The sequence below is a fragment of the Neolamprologus multifasciatus genome, chromosome 7 (genome assembly GCF_963576455.1).
Source record: "Neolamprologus multifasciatus chromosome 7, fNeoMul1.2, whole genome shotgun sequence".
NCBI lineage: Eukaryota > Metazoa > Chordata > Actinopteri > Cichliformes > Cichlidae > Neolamprologus > Neolamprologus multifasciatus.
This window is the reverse complement of record NC_140445.1, coordinates 38,230,232-38,247,210: the sequence shown is the minus strand read 5'-3', so window position 1 is coordinate 38,247,210 and position 16,979 is coordinate 38,230,232. Positions and strand designations below refer to the sequence as shown.

Sequence of the window (16,979 nt, the reverse complement as noted above, 5' to 3'; positions counted from 1 at the left end):
TTACATGCTTTCAGCTCCCGTTTTTGCTCAATGACAGCTCGTATACTTTTCCTTTTTCTCCCTCCCTCGCTCACAGACACATAACGTGTATGGCAGTCCATTCTCACTGCAGCACGGACTACACTGCCTATGATGCTACATTCTTTAGAGCTATACCTGTAGCATTCTGCCTATTAGCTTAGCACAACAACAACAACAAAAAGGCCTCTCTCACCCAGGAAACACGCAGAGAGAGAGCGTCACCCTGTAACCATGGCAACCGTAGCTCTGCCGCCTGGAACAACAGAACGTAGCTGTCAAACAAAACCCAAACAGTCCTGACCCGCCACAATATGAAACGGGGAAGTACCGCCGTGTAATCCATTTATTTCAACAAAGTAACTGTATTCTAAATACCACCTTTTTAAACGGTAACTGTAACGGAATACAGTTACTCATATTTTGTATTTTAAATACGTAACGGCGGTACATGTATTCCGTTACTCCCCAACACTGCCTACTGGTGATGGCCAGAGGGGAATTATAAAGTGGAATTGGAAAGCGCTTTGAGGGTCTCAAAAAGCACTATATGAATGCAATCCATTATTATTTAAACCAACTGTTAACTGTATATTTCTGTACATTTAAGTATTATTATTCATATTGCCGCATTCATTGACCTTGTTTATAGGTAATGTCATTGTTTGATCATATTAAAATGTACCTAATTTAATGTTTAAAAGTACTTGAAAAAGGCAAAATCCCATGTAAAATTAGGGCAACAAACTGTATTGTCATTACTGAAAATAACCGTATTTTCATGAGAAAGTTATTTTCTGTTATTTCAATTAAATAATTTCATGGTATTATTTTGGCGCCCCAGCTGCCGGAATATTACTGTTTTTTTAGGATTTTTTTTTTTTTTACGGTGTTGTACTTTCTACCAAAAATGTCCCACGTCTGGGACTAATAAAGGTTTATCTTATCTTATCTTATCTTAAACAACCTGAACCAGCAAAGAAATTGTAACAAAATTTTCACATTAAAAAAATCAACATGTTCTTTCCTTAAAAAAAAAAAAAAAAAAAAAATATATATATATATATATATATATATATATATATATATATATATATACCCAAGTACCTAAACAAACTAACATGCTCTGGGTCCTGTGCTCATTTACCCTTAAAATCAAAAATAAAAATTATATGAAATGAGTAAAATAATTAGTAGTAGGTATTATGTACTTTTCCCACCCCTCTGACCACCCCACACTGGGGGGCTCTATTGTGTTATAAGGTTTGGAACGAAGCCGTAGGAAATGTAGCAGATCAGGATAATTGTTGGGGGGTGATCATGTACTCCTGTCTCAAAAACATCCTATTTGGCACTACGGTGTGGAAAAGTTTCAGGATAGTGTCTCAGCCCCTCGGCCAGGGGTCTCAAACTCCAGTCCTCGAGGACCGGTGTCCTGCAACTTTTCCATTTGTCCAACACACCTGTATAAAACTAGTAGGTCATTAGCAAGAGTATAGAACTTGACTGCATGCTGAAATGGCAACTCTTAACCCTACTCAAGTAAAATTAAATAAATGTAAGTGTTCGGAAAAATGTACTTTTAAAAGTACTTTTATTGCACCATGTTCATTCACTCATGAGCTGCTGTGACATGATTCAAATGGCTGAATTGCCACCTCAGTATGCAGTCAGGTTCTATAGAGTCTTGCCAATGACCTACTAATTATATTCAGGTGTGTTGCAACAGGGACAGGTGGAAAAGTTGAAGGACACCGGCCCTCGAGGACTGGAGTTAGGTATATGCAACAAATTCATGTTCTTTCTCTTTGATGTACATGTGCTGAGGAGCTGCCATGCTATCCAACGTGGCATCCTGTCAGCTTTTCTATAAATTTCTTTGTTGACTGTGTCTATAAGAAAAGGAGGAGGGGGCTGAGTCAGAGTGATTGAAGTCGGTTGGTTAGGGTTTGGAAGTTTTTGATCCAGGAGCAGGAGGAAGGAAGGACAGGCCTTTGTATTTAATTGTGTAACTTTGTTTTCTAAAACAGTACCTTTGTTCTAAAGACGAATCACATGCGCACATCGCAGTGGGCTACCGAGGTTATCAGGTTAAATTTAGTCAAAAACCAGAAGATCTTACTCGCTGGTTTCAATTAAACTATTCTGCAGATCTTTGGGCTCCAGATGAAAGCAGTGGAATAAGTTTGTTAGAAGCACTCCCTGTCTCATATGGTAGACACCAAAGCACCCACCGTAGCATATGTAAAAATAGACAAAAGAAGAAGAAGAAAGAAATAGAAATGTACAATTTACGAAGCTGTGTTAAATTCATACATTACATTATAATACATATATTATAAATAAGCCACAGCTCTGAGGTCGAATTAAAGAAGTTGTGTGTGTGTTTTCTTTTGTATTTTCCTTTTAGAAGGCAACTTTCTTTAAAGGAAATCTTGCAGGAAGGGCTTTAGCTTTGTCTGTGAAACTAAGACCTAAACATCAGATTCACTTTGGTCTCACGTTCCATTATCTGCATTGCTCATGGTTTAACTCTCTGTATTTTCATAAGTTGAGTTTTATGTCTACACGTCAAAGTGTTTTTTTATTGCTTGTTTGTAGCATTACGCACAAGTTTCCACCCTTCAAAATAAATGAAAAAACTTTAATAACACCTCTTTTTTCTTACTTTAATTGTCCTTAACTCATTTGTAGCCCACAGTAATTCTGGGAATGAAAGAAATGGGGCATCAAATGGAAACTCGTCTGTCATGCTAAAAACAAGCAAAGAAAAAAAAAAACATTTTAAAATCTAGGCATTAAATTCATCTTATAAAAATACTAAGTGTTAAATCATGAGCAATGCAGATAATCATAGCTGGACTGGCCATCGGGCATATCGGGCATTTGCAAGGTGGGCCGCTGGCGATTTTTTGTTTTTATGGGCCGATGGATTTTTGTTTTTTTTTTGGAAGGGTATAAATAATGAAAGGTGTTGGATTGGCCAATTGGTCATGATCGACTCTGGGCTGGACCAATTACAGCCAAGGAGGTCGGATGCACCCGCCCCCTTGTTTAGTAATCTTATAGACGAACTAAAGAAAATGGAGAACAAAAAAAGGAAAAGAGGTGCAGAAAAAATTAGGGCCAAAAAGAAACAAGCCCTTCAGGCAGACGCTGCCAAATGTGTAAAAATAACTGAATTGTTTGGTGGTGGCTATGGTGGAGATTCCACAGATTTAGCAACATCAGCAAGTGGTGGAGGCCAGCAGGTGGATGAGGGAAGGGGAGGAGAGACCCGAGGCGGCCGCCGGTCTGAGTATCAGGTGAACTGAACTTCAGGTAAAACGTTATGACCTGCAGTGTATCTGGGTCAGATATAAACCAAGTTTAGTTGTAGTTTATTTTCGTTGTGCTGAGTTTTTACAGTCGCTTAGAATAACTCGTACTGCGTGCTAGCTAGCATGACAGAGTTTATATACTGCTGGGCGGGTGCTATGATGTTACTGATAGTGAATTTTATTTTATGCTTAAGGTTAGTTTCTCAAACTCCTCAAAATCTTAACAAATCGTGCCAATCCTTACATGTTGCACCAGGCTGATTTATCATCAAAAGTGGAGAAGTCTGTGACAGAGGAGACAGAAGAGCGGGAGAGAGATGGAGCAAGAGAGAGAGTTGGAAGAGCAGGAGAGTGAGAGCCAGGGCATCGATTACTTTGCTCGCCCTGAACCTGCCATATTACAGGCCTTCTTAGATTACCACCCACAGCAGAACAGCAGCAGTGCAGTTGTGATGAGGGTGTTCAGCTGTAAAGATGGCACCAACAGGAGTGGCTTACTTATTGCAAAGAACGCTATTTATTGTTCTGCTTTGTGTGTCTGGCATTTGCAAGGCGGACTGACACCAGCGCATTTATAACAGGCATGAGTGACTGGCAACATGTACATCTATGCACAGAGGAGCATGAAAAGAGCACTACACACCAGACCTGTGCTGAAGCTTTTTTCTTAAGGTGCTCAAAAGGCAACATCAGGAGCTTGTTTGCTGGCAGTCAGTTGTCAGCTCACAGAGCACAAGTGAAAAAGAGACGGCAAGTTTTAGAGCGTATAATGGATGTGATCAAAGTACTTGGGAAGAGGGGACTCAGCTATAGGCATGTGGAGAATGAGGCTGCATACACTTTGGGTGATAACACCATCGATCATGGTAACTTTCTGGAACTGATTGTGTTATTAGGCAAGTATGATATGTGCCTTGGAGAACATTTGAATGACTGCATTGAAAAAAGCAAGAAGTTGCATCAGACCAGTAGATCAAGAGGTAGAGGATCTCTCATCACCCTACTCTCCAAAACAACTGTCAATTCAGTGATTGATGCACTTGGCCATCTCATTCAAGAGAGCATCGCCAGTGATGTCCAGAAAGCTGGGATGTTTTCTGTTCAGCTAGACACAACCCAAGACATCACAGGTTATGATCAGTGTTCAGTAATCATCAGGTATGTTACTGAGGCTGTGCAGGAGAGGCTTGTCTCCATAGTGAGGTGCGAAGCATCCACGGGGCAGTACTTTGTAAACTTGCTTTCCGGAGTTTTAGAGCATCTGAATCTAGACCAGGCCATGTGCATTGGGAATGCAACAGATGGTGCTTCAAATATGCAGGGCCAGTACAAAGGCTTTTCAGCACTTATGACTGCCCAGTCTCCAACTCATGTGCATGTGTGGTGCTATGCACACATACTTAATCTTGTGCTTGCTGACACAACACAAAGTGTCATTGAAAGTGGATCACTGTTTAATTTACTTAATGACATAGCTGTGTTCATCACGGGGTCCTATCACAGGGTTAATCTGTGGGAGAAGCAAACCCAAGAGACAAGACACAGATGCCTCAGTCCAATAGGTGAGACACGGTGGTGGGCCAAGCACGATGCCCTCCAAAAAATTTTTGGACATTTTGGAAAACCAGATGATGGCCTCTTCGTTGACGTAGCGCTGACGCTGGAAGCCATTGAAAAGAGGGAAAAAGAAAAGCCAGCTGTTCGCGCCAAAGCACGAGGCTTTAAAGAGTGTCTGTTGAAGCATGAAACTGTGTTAACAGCACAGATATTTCTTAGTGTTTGAGCAAACAACTTCTCTGTCGAAGGACCTCCAGTCAAAGGGGATGGACATTCTCTCTGCCCATCATATGGTGACTGCCACACAAGATAGCCTCAAAAGTATCGCCAGGGACTTTCCAACTGTGAAGGCAGCTGCAGACACATTTGTGAAACAGACAAATCAAAAACTAGAGGAGAGGGAGAACAACGCAGACATGGAAGTGGAGGCTGAACTACCTGAAAAGAGAGCCAAGAAGAGAAAAGGCATGGCTGGAGAGATGCCTGAAGATGAGTCGCAAATCAATGCTGAGAAATCATATGAGGTGAAAGTGCACAACATTATCCTGGATACAGTTATTCAAGCAATCCACAGACGATTTGTCATACATGGCCCTCTTCTTGCGGATTTGGCATGGTTGGACCCCAGGAAGTTTAGCCAGGTCAGAACAGTTTCTCTTCCAAGTAATGCATTTCAAAACCTCAGCACCCGTCTACTTAAATTTGACAGCAGGGCTACAGTTAATAACCTTCAGTCAGAACTGAAACGTTTTGCTGAACAGTGGGAAAGGCTTAAGACATCACATGTAGATGACTACAGGACCAGAGCAGCAAAGGACAGATCTGAAGAATGGGACGAAGAAAGTGAAATTGTGACCAAAAGCTGTGGTTCTTGCAAAAATTGCCCACTGTGCTGCTATCAAATACTCAGGCGGTTCAACATGCTGTCTGATGCCTATCGTCTCCTTGGGCTGGCATACAAGTACCTGCTGACCCTCTCCCTCACTCAGGTTGCCTGTGAAAGAACATTCTCTACACTCAAGTTTATTAAAAGCAGACTGTGAAGCAGCCTGTCTGCAAACAAGCTGGAGATGTTTATGCTGATGGCAACTGCAAAGGACATTCTCGTGTCATTGGACTCTGACATGGTCATTGACAGGGTAGCTGAGAAGAGTGACCTGCTGAGAAAGCTCCTTTTGTAACCTGGTGAGGTGAAATAAAAATGAGCAAAACATTCCTAATTATCTATTGTTAATATTAAATTCAGCTTTATTGTTATTGCCTAAAGTACAGTCAAATGAATACGTTTAGTATCTACCTTCACTTCAAACAAGTCAAGTGCTTGGTAAATGCTTAGAATTTGTCCATCTTAATAGATAGAATAAATATGAGATTGGAGCATTAGGCATTTATAAACATATATTCTTACAGTCTTAATCTGTCATTGTTTCATTTCAGATGCTGTCAGTCATTTAAGGAGGACTGAAGTGTGTTCATTTTAAGTAAGTACTATATGGAATATGATTCAACCATTTTCTAGAGTAAGCATACCAGTACTGTCATCATCTGAAAAAATCTATTAAGTGCAATTCTTTCTCAACCTTCACTGTCTGTCCTTTCACTTCTTAAAGGTTTCCATGTCTTAAGATCTGTTCAGTGTTGCTGCTGTGGAAGTGTTGTAGGTGACCTTTTATTGATGAGTGAATAGTCTTTGGCGATACAATTCAATCACAATCTGTCCTTTATAGATTTTAATATTCATCTAATCTTTGTTCCATTCTGTCCTGTTTTTCAGGGTCAAATCATACATTGTTTGTTTGTTTAAGAAGTTCTCTAGACTATTCAACTTTTTAAGTTCATCAACGTAAGTACTGCTGTATATGATTCCTCTAATTTTGTGGAATAAAGATGCTAGTACTGTGATCATCTGAGCAAGTCCATCAATTGCCATTCACTGTTCTTTGTCCTTTTACTTGTGTCCTGTTTTTCAGGGTCCCATATAATTTCTTCAGAAGTAAGTACTGTATATGATGCCAGTATTTTCCCATATTTTCTAGATACTGTATTAGTACTGTGTGTAAAATGCCATCAAAAACTCAATTAAGTGTTATTCTTATTCTTCTTTCTCACCTTTCTTTCTCTGTCTCCTTTCATATTTAAAGGTTGCTGTGTTAAAAAAATATATCGTGCTACCATGCTGTTTTGATCATGTCTCACCTCTAGTGTTCTTGGTCTTAATTTCAGGTTTCTACCATGTGTTGTAGATAGTTCAGGAGGTTAACTCTACCAAGCCTTCTTTTTGTTTCCGCTGTGTACTGTTTAAAATCCAGAATAGGGAGGATGGTGTAGGTTTAAGTTTATTAGATTGATACATATATACCAACAAGGCAGTGTACATCAAAGCAGTCGTTTTCATGCAAAGGCTTTATGGCTTTTCCTATTTTCATATATGAAAACCACATATACACTTCAAATCGTCAGGAGACTGACATTAATGTTTCATTTCTCTGAACTTGTGCTGTAATTCTAACTTCAAAATACCTAAGTAATTAGAGAAAAACAAGGAGGCAACAATGTGTAATTTAAAAGGAAAATATTCTGCCATTATACTCCTGCTTAAACTCCTACTTTTAAGGTGACAATGATATATACTTCAGTAAGTGCACTCACACGTGGAGTAAGTTTGGAGCTTTGGCATTTGTGCCATTCAGGACAAACAACTGAAAGCTTCTATCTCTTTCTATAACTTCTGGAGGGACCAGGAGTTATACAACTGCATGTTTTATAACTGCTCCTCTATAACACAGATCACACAGAGCTTCTATTCTTATGTATTTATATCCTAAATTCTTTTTTGTACCTTATAGATTTATATTTCTTTTTTATCATTTGTACTGTCAGTCACAGGAAGCCTGAATAAAGGAGGAGTTACACTGAATCATCTCTGCAGTAAGAAGAGGAAAGATGAGAAACTGATCTCACTGAGAAAAACATTTCATTTTCCTTTAGAGGCTGTTTGTCTGTTTTCCTTTCAAACTCCAGCCTCGGTAATGAAGAGATATTTTTATCTAGCCTGCAGGAAGAACTGATGTGCTGAAGTCTGTGAAATTATCTATTTGTAGTCTATCTGCAGGAAGTTGTAGTTTCTTCACAGCAGGGCCACATCAATGAAACCAGTAGTAGCAACAATAGTATTCTTAACTATAATCTGAGCAGAAAACTTTGGTGTTCTTTTTGTCTGCCTTTCTTCTTCCTGCTCTGTGTTTAGGTAGTTTACTTTTTCTGCATTGTATAATCCTGCTGGACTCTGGTTCATCTGGTTTTTAAATATAGTTTCTACCTTTGAGTCTCATTTACACCTGACAGGAAGTCCAACAGCAGCACTGCAGGAAACACCTGAACATGTTGACGACAACATTCATGATGAAGAATATTTCTCAAAGCATAAACAAATGAATTCATAGAGAGAAACACTGCTAAATTTGGTTCTCATCCTTGAAATAATCTTTAGTTTAGCTGAAAGAAAAGCAGAAAATCGTCAGATTTAAAGAATTTCTTTGGGAATGTTTCCTTACTGAGGAGCGTCTTGACCTCAACAGGAGCTCACCTTTTTCTACATTTCCCTCAAAATCTGAGCTTAATTTACAGACTCATGGCTGAAGTTCTCATCCTGTTTGACTCCTTTTTAATGTTCTCAGCATGAAGGTTCGTGGAGGAGGAGGAACCTGAGCAGCTCCTGTCACAAACTGCCATATAACAAAAACACATGAAACACTTGTAGGGTCTTAATGAAATCTGTTTATTTTACAACATGAAGAAAATCAAAGCATCTGAAAGAAGAAACACAACAACAACAACAACAACAAAATAAACTCCTCCATGGAGTGAAAAGATGCTCTGAAACAGCAAACACTTTTACAGTTTATTTTGACAAATTTTTTTTTATAAACTATCACAACAACAAAGAGCAGATGAACATATTTGATATCTATATTAACCATATTTACATTTAATCCCACCTTTCAGTTATAACAAAACAGTAAAGTATCATCCTCCATTCGGGGGGGGGGGGGGGGGGGGGGTTATTTCTTAAACTGTTTTCCAAACTTGTACTGCAGAGCTCCTCTGGTTCCTTCATCCACTCTGCTTCGCATCTCTTCCAGTTTCTGGACCTTCTCTGTGTCTCCTTTCTCATCTATCTTTTCAATCAGGAAGTCCAGGTGGACAAATGTGGACGCTGAATCAGCTTTCAGAGCGATCTGCTCCAGTCTGACAACATGTTGGTAGGACTCATCCAGGAACAGTGACTTCTCTGCTGTCAGTTGGTTCATTTCTTTATTAAGATCTTCCAAAAGAGTTGACTTCTGGTCACTTTCCAATTTATTCTTCTCATACTTTTTCTTCATTTCTTCCAAAGTCCTCTGAACTTTCCTTGTCTTGGTCACGTATTTTCGTTTTTCTTTCACATGAGCTGATACAGGACACTTATTGGTACAAACAGTGCAGCGGCCATCTTTCATGACCTCACAGTGTTCAGGATACCAGGCCATTGTGCATCCAGGATAGTGACAGTTCTCCTTACAGACAGTACAGCAGGTAGCTGCTTTGTAAAAACAAACCCTCATCCCAGCATCAATATCTTCTTTAATTTTGTAGGGCTCATCAACTTCTACAGTGAAGTTTTCATTCTTCTTTATCTTTTCTTTATATTTCTTCAGAGCTTCTTGACTCTGTCTGATTTCTGTCTGCTTCAGTTCTGCCAGTTCGATTCTCTCTTTCAGGTTTTGGGTGGAGGCTGTCAGTCTGATTCGTTCTGTCAATACTTTCTGTGTTTTCTTTACATTTTGAGGTGCAGATCGTTCTAGAAAGTCTGAGAACTCTCTCATTCCTTTATCTGTTACTCCCCAAGAGAACTCAAAGACAGACACATCTTCCTCTGTTCTATCTTCCTTCTGTTGGTTATCAAACAGGAAGTGAATGGGCTGATCCTTCTCATTTCTGGCACATTTAAATTTTGCAGCTTTAAGAGCTTTAAAAGCATTTTTAGGTGGAATTCCATTTGAATTTGTGATGAGAGTTATGATATTTTTCTCTACGTCTTTTCCAAACAGAGACATCATTGCATCAAAGACGTACATCAATCGGTCTCACTCAGTCTATTATCTGTCGCCTTCATCACCAGACCCACTACATTAACTTCATGAACTCCATCCTCTGATTGAAACAGGTCCAATAATCTTTGGTAGATAATGTCATCATGCTCAGTCACTCTGGTGTCTCCATATCCAGGAGTATCGATGACGGTCAGAGAGTAGGGCAGAGTTTTATCTTCAAAACCAAAGATTTCATACACGATCACATCTAATGTCTGACTGCCTGCGTGATTATTCTCCTCCTCCTCTACAATCTGAAACCAGACTTCATCCTCCCACTTCACTCCCATGCTGTAGTTGAACAGAGCGTTGATCAGAGTAGATTTTCCTGCTCCTGTTTCACCCACAAGTAAAATGGTTTTATTTGTCTTGTTTGGGTTTTTTTCACCAACAGTTATTCTTGTTAGAGTTCCAAACTCTTGTTTCTTTGGTCTAAACTGGTAAACAGCAGGAAATCTTGGATGAGTTTTAATACTTCTGCATATAATGTCCTTGTATTTGGATGAGATGTTTCTGTAGAAAAAAGTGAAAGAGCTCAGTACATCTTTAAACCTGGGTTACAAATTTTATTCTTTCTGAAATTAAATATGTGGTTGTTTTCTATTCTAAAGTTAAAGAGTTATTCAAAATCATATATCTACAGACGGATGAAAAATTGAAGGAAATACCTGAAACTGTGACTACTGTCATTAGCCGGTCTGGTTGTTGTGTAATGCTCTGCTATGATTAGACTTAAAATAAAATATGTGATTATTATACTGCAGTGTCTTTGCAGGACCTTAGCAAAGAGGGAGCAGATAAAAAAAATGCTAAAAAAGGTTCTGTACAGATTAAGATAAGTATAGGTCAAATGCCACTTAAATTTTACATAAACATTGCTTTTACTAGACTTTATCATGTGTTTTAAAAATGAAAGGTGGCTTTTGAACTTTTTAAATTATTACTAGTTAACATGGATGTTTAAATTCCATATTACTCAGTCCATAAGCTGATTAATTAATAAATTAAACACCAAATATAAATACAACAACTTGAACCATTCTGTTATTTTTTCCCGTCTTCTTGTATAAAATGTTTTTTTTTTGTCTTTGTAATTTCATTGCCTAACAAAAAGAAGGTATTTTTGTAAAGCAAGCATTCTGTCTTTTGTCACACATTGTTGACTACACTACACTCCATGAAGTCAACAAAATTAAAACTGTTCATTTGAGCAGTCATATCTGTATTCAAACAGAGACATCTGTTGAAGGGCGAAGACTTTGCAGAAATGAGAAAGAAAATTCAGTTGAACACATAAATGTGATTTTGTTACTCACTTTCTCCCAGTGTGGCCTTGTGCATAGAGCTTTTCATATTGGGGTGGCTGTTCTTGAATCTCTGAATGACAGCAACACAAAATAGATTAACTAAATTAATCTGAGATAAAGATGTCAATTCATCTGTCCATCCATCCATTTTCTTCTCCTTGTCCAGAGCTGGGTCACGGGTGCAGCTGCCCCAGCCCTCACCTCCAGCTTATTTAGAGAAACACCAAGTCGTTCTAAGCCTGGCTGAAAAATGTAATCTCTCCAGCGTGTCCTGGTTCTGCCCCGGGGCCTCCTTCCAATGGGATATGCCTGAAAAACCTCACAGAGAAAATGCCAAGGACGCATCCTAGTCATATGTCCAAACCACCTCAACTGGCTTCTTTCAATGGATGGATGGTCTTTTGTAAATTGAAATTGTTGTCCTGTTTTTCTTTTTTGGTTTTTCATCACGTAAATTCTCCTGACCATTGTTAGACTGTTTATGTTGCCCAATGTTCAGCTATCTATTTGTCCACTAAAGTTTCATTGACTGTTTTACTAAAAGATGCTGAACCACTCTTTTATGCGAAGTATTTCACATTTTTGTGTCATGTACTTGTCACATCTCCGGTGTGTCCAAAGACACGACACATGAAGATTCAGATTAATCTATCTCAACTGTTTGATGTTCAAATATTGGTCTGTTGTCTGACTAAACAATCTGGCTGTATTCACTAAAATGATTTATAAAAAGTTTATGAAAGCCGTTACATGCCAAAGTCTTATATTTGTATTTGTTACAGCTTTTGGTTTCTCTACCTGTTGTTATCTGTGATGAAGAAAAGTCTGGTGTTGACTCCATGCTCCGTTGTGAATCAGAAGCCATTTTCAGGCAAGGGGATCCAAACTCAGCGTCTTGAGAAGTTGTCCTCTCCATCATGTCACTCTTCGGGCTGGAGAGCTGCACAAATTTTTTAGTGAGCTGACATCAACAACACAAACAGATTAGGAGAATAAGTAAGACAGAAAATCATCAGAAACTTTTACTTTACTTTGAACTGAGATATGGAAGATCACTGAAAATCAAGCATCATATCTCTGAAGGTTGTCAGTCATCCAGGTCATCGTAGTCTAAGGAGCTCGGAAAGAAAGGCGTCTGGACCTCTTTAAGTTGCTTGACCCTAGAACTGAAGAAGCTTCTCGGATGGGAGGTGAAACATTTTCAAGCAACTTTAAGCAACCAAGCATCTTTAATTTAAGGTAAGAAGTATAATATCATCACTGTGAAGTGATGATATTATGCCAGACAATTTTAGACAAATGTATCTGTACTTCTACATGTAGATAAGTGAAGAATATCTATACCTGTGTCACCGCTGCCGTTGCCTCTCTTGAGAAACTCGAAGCTCTTTGTATACCCACCGGATGTTTGCTGCTGCCTATGTTCTGCCTCTCTGTCGCACTCAGGATGTGAGAGTTTCTGTCACTTCCTGTACTCACACAGATGGAGCCAACTTTTTTGAATAGTTTAGTTCTATTAACAAAAAAGAAATAAATAAATCAACACATTTCTGAACAATTTTCTTAATCTTTCTGGTAACACACATGTCAAACTGGGGCTGCCACTATCTCTGTAGATGGAATACAGAAAATATACTACTAAATATAATAGACAAACATATCCTCATTCAGTCCCACCCAGTAGCGGTTTTTGATATGGGCGACATGGGCAGTTGCCCAGCACCGGCAGAGCGGGGCGTGGACTTACTAGGCTTAAGCGCGGGTTGTTTTTTCAGAAGCCCGGGGTCTTTTGGAGTGTAATTTTTTCATAGTTAGATGCCTGGCTGACAACAATATAAAACAAAGACCAGAGATGGGCAGTAACGCGTTACTTGTAACGCGTTACTGTAATCCGATTACTTTTTTCAAGTAACGAGTAAAGTAAGGGATTACTATTGCAAAAACGGTAATTAGATTACCGTTACTTTCCCGTAAGAGCGCTGCGTTACTGCGTTACTAAAACCGTGATTTTTTTGCGAGAATGTCTCATGACAGTGATGTAAGCGAGTGCGATGTTCGTGACAACAGCTGTGTGCAGATCAACAATGGATAATATATCGAGTGCGGGAGAGAGTATGAGCGTGCAGCGTTTAAAGCGTGGAAGTACTGACCTTATTTTAAGTTTGATTCCATAAAAAGTGACAAAAACATTAGCGTCCGTTGTGCGCGCAGGGCTCTAGACTAACTTTTTGCCATGGGCGTACCGGTACGCCTAACTTTAAAACGTTAGGCGTACCGGCACAAAAGTTAGGCGCACACAAATTTTATAATAATTTATATAACATAATGTGTTTTTCTTGATACACTGTGCTTTTTCAGCATTCAAAGATTGATGACACTGTGTCAGAGCACTGGCTATGAATTTCAGAAGGATCAGGCCTTAACTTAACAGAAAAGTTATCAATAGTTCTTTTCCTATTACAGCTACATCCACTTCTGTCGTGCCTAGGCTGCTCACTAGGGCTGGGTATCATCACTGATTTCTATAATCCATTCGATTCCGGTTTTCAAAGTCCCGATTCGATTCAATTTAGCCTCAGACAGTCAGAAATATTATAATTCTGATCATTTATCAGTACTGATACATGTGAGACTTCATCAGAATTGTGAACATCACAGCAGATGCCTTTGTGTGAAAGTAACTGAGAATAAAACACAGAAAAACATGAAGGAGATTTTCCTGGTCTGGCTTTTTATAGCAGATAACCTTAAAAATATTCTACAATGTTCTGCATATAAAGTTTAAATTTCTTCAGTATTGAACAACAGAAAAATAGGCTTTCTTGTCCAAGGTCATTTAAGTGAAAAAAAGAAAAAGAAAAGAAAATGACAGCAGCTGACAGCGCTGTAAACAACGGTAGACTGGTGGGTAATAAGCGAATGAATAATACAGAAAACAGAGATTGGAGACGGGAAACTGTTCTTGAAGTACAGATAGAGATAGAGAGAGAGCTAGCTGTGCATGAAGTGTGATTTTAATAGTCGTGGAAACAAAACAGCAAAATTCATGACGACATTGATCAAATGTGAAGCGCAGTTTGCTGCTTCTTTTGCTGCTGGCTCTGCGAATTTTGGTTGGAGAGAGACAAAACCTGCAGCTCAGAATCAGCGCAAAAAGACGTAATCACAGCGCGGACGCATCAGAATCGCTAAGCTCCGACAGCGTGTCCGTCTACGGGCCGTCGGGTGAGAAAGCCGAGAAAGACAAAATTGATTCTGATGCGTTGGGTCCGTTCTGTGTTTGCGTCTTTGTGTGGAATCCGTGTACCTGCTCTCATTTGCTGTTTGGTTGTTGTTGAAATGGTTTTGTGAGCTTTAATCTGAGAATCTGGCATTTCTGGCAAAACACAGTTATATTTAAAAGTTGATTCAGGCTTTAATGAATTGATATCGCTTTATTCAAGCTACTCACCTCCCAATTCCACCTGCACTTTCAACTGGACCACGGCCAATCAGAGAGGTCCCGCCCCTTACTATCTCTGATTGGTTTAGTCCACGATAGGGGCATAATGTGTGTCTGTTGTTGACCACAGGGAAGGTTGCAGATTTTTTTTTTTTTTTTTTTTTTTGCTACCCGAACAGTTGGTCGCAAATATTTTTTTTAGTCGCACCACTGAAAAATTTGGTCGCATTTGCGCATTTTGCATATATGTATGTACGGTGGACCCTAGAGACAAAGCACGTACAAAACACATTTCTAGCGTTAACTGAGCTTCCAAAACAGAGCTACCTAGATCACTTAAATTACACAATTGAACGCATGTGTGTATTGTTTGTGTATTTATACACAAGCACTCATATATATTCAAATAATTCAAAAAAATGTTCATTTACCTGTTACTACCACACACCAAATCAGGTCGTTGGTACTTGCTGGCTTGTGTAGCCACTAGGTAACAAAAGCTCAACACTGCCCCTAGCATCCTGGAGCACTTCTGTTGTGTTTTGTACGTGTTTTGAGTTTTTATGTGCTTCGGAGTTCGTACGTGTTTTGTCTCTAGGGGCCACCATAAATATACTTTTATTTATTAACTCCACATAAAATGTAATAAAAAAAATCATATAATACAAAAACCAAATATTTACATTTCAACTTTTAACTATTTAAATTTTTCAACTTTTTCCTTTTAAACAAATTTAAAGTGAAACAACACAAAACACTGCAAACCACAACACAATAAAATATAAATTAAAGTATGAAAACAAAAAGAACATGCACATTCTCTGTCATATAGGCCTGCATGAATAAACTTTCTGAATCCTTTATCATCTGCAACTGAAAATAGTTGTGGATAATTACTATACCTTTCTAATGTGACGTTGTTGTCCCTGGCTCTCTTTCTCTCTCTTTCCCTCTGGCTCTGTTCCTGTGCTACTGAGGTTATGTCCACATGTACACGGGTATTTTTGAAAACTGAGATTTTCCGTTTTAGTTTTAAAAAATAATCCCGTCCACACGTAAACGCAGAAACGAAGGAAAACGCTGCTAGGAACATGCCAAAGCAACAGGTGGCAATATATTCCTAACCGTGTAGAAATGTTGGCCAATCAGAAGTCTAGAAGCCTCGGTGGGAAATAGTAGAAGCAGAACCGAGTTGTATGTGTGGAGGGACAGTAACTGTGTGTGTATAAGTAAGCATTTAAACACTGCAGAGAGTACAATTAACAGTAACAGTAACAGTATATAACATGGCGCACAGTGTGACGTCCAAAAATGCGCACACCTTTGACGCTGCGTTTTCTCCGTTTTTCTCGTCCACACGTAAATGCAAAAACGGAGTTTTCGAAATTATCCACCCTGGCAGGCGTTTTTAGAAATCTCCGTTTTCAGTGACCGAAAACACAGTTTACGTGTGGACAAAAGGTGCAAACGCATAGAAAAATCTGCATTTTCAAAAATACCTGGGTACATGTGGACGTAGCCTGAGAGTGTAACTACCGCCCCTACCACCTCTACCCAGCGCAAAGCACAAGGCTCGCGTGCGGAGTGAAGCGGAAAAAACGTGCAAGAGATAGGCTGAGAGAAAGAAAAAAAAACAAAAACCCATGGCTCCCAATAAAGAGCCGGCTCGTGTCGTTCACTTCAAACAGTCGGCTCTAAGAGCAGTTTCGTTCGCGACCGTCACATCACTACCAGCTCCATCCCCACAACATTACTGGACTTGTGGATCATGTCTGTTGGCATCTGCGACCCTCAACCTGCTGCTCCAGCATGCAACAGCATGGAGGACAGCACTGACCACAACAGAGATACAACAAGAAAACATTCATTAGTAGGGATAGTGAAAACATCTGTTTACGTTTGTTAGCCACTTGGCTATGATAGTAAACAGTAGACACTGATGTACCCTGGTTAGAGAAAGATTGCTTAGCTAACTGATTGTATTTATTTTCACTATGGATCAGGAGCGGAGTGTGTTTCCTGAGAGCAGAGCTACGGACTGGAGTTTGGAGTTTGTTTATTCACTGTTTACGGACACGAGCACTGTGGGGAATGGAGAAGATCACCAAGGGGAGTCAAGGTGCTGGAACCTGTATATATTTGCCTGTTACCATTCACTGTAAATAAATTCAGTTTGACTGAGTTGCTCACTGAATGCCCCTGG

General features: G+C 39.4%; 1 pseudogene across 1 annotated transcript; it reads right to left on the bottom strand.

The window, feature by feature from the left end:
* Nucleotides 1–1,918: 1,918 nt before the first annotated feature.
* On the bottom strand, nt 1,919–12,667 carry LOC146514793 (uncharacterized; annotated as a pseudogene). The gene is made up of 5 exons (XR_014875303.1): nt 12,366–12,667; nt 12,133–12,274; nt 11,344–11,404; nt 10,696–10,758; nt 1,919–10,540 (listed from the first exon to the last, which is right to left on the bottom strand). The product of XR_014875303.1 is annotated as an uncharacterized LOC146514793 (transcript).
* Between the last annotated feature and the right edge of the window lie 4,312 nt (nt 12,668–16,979).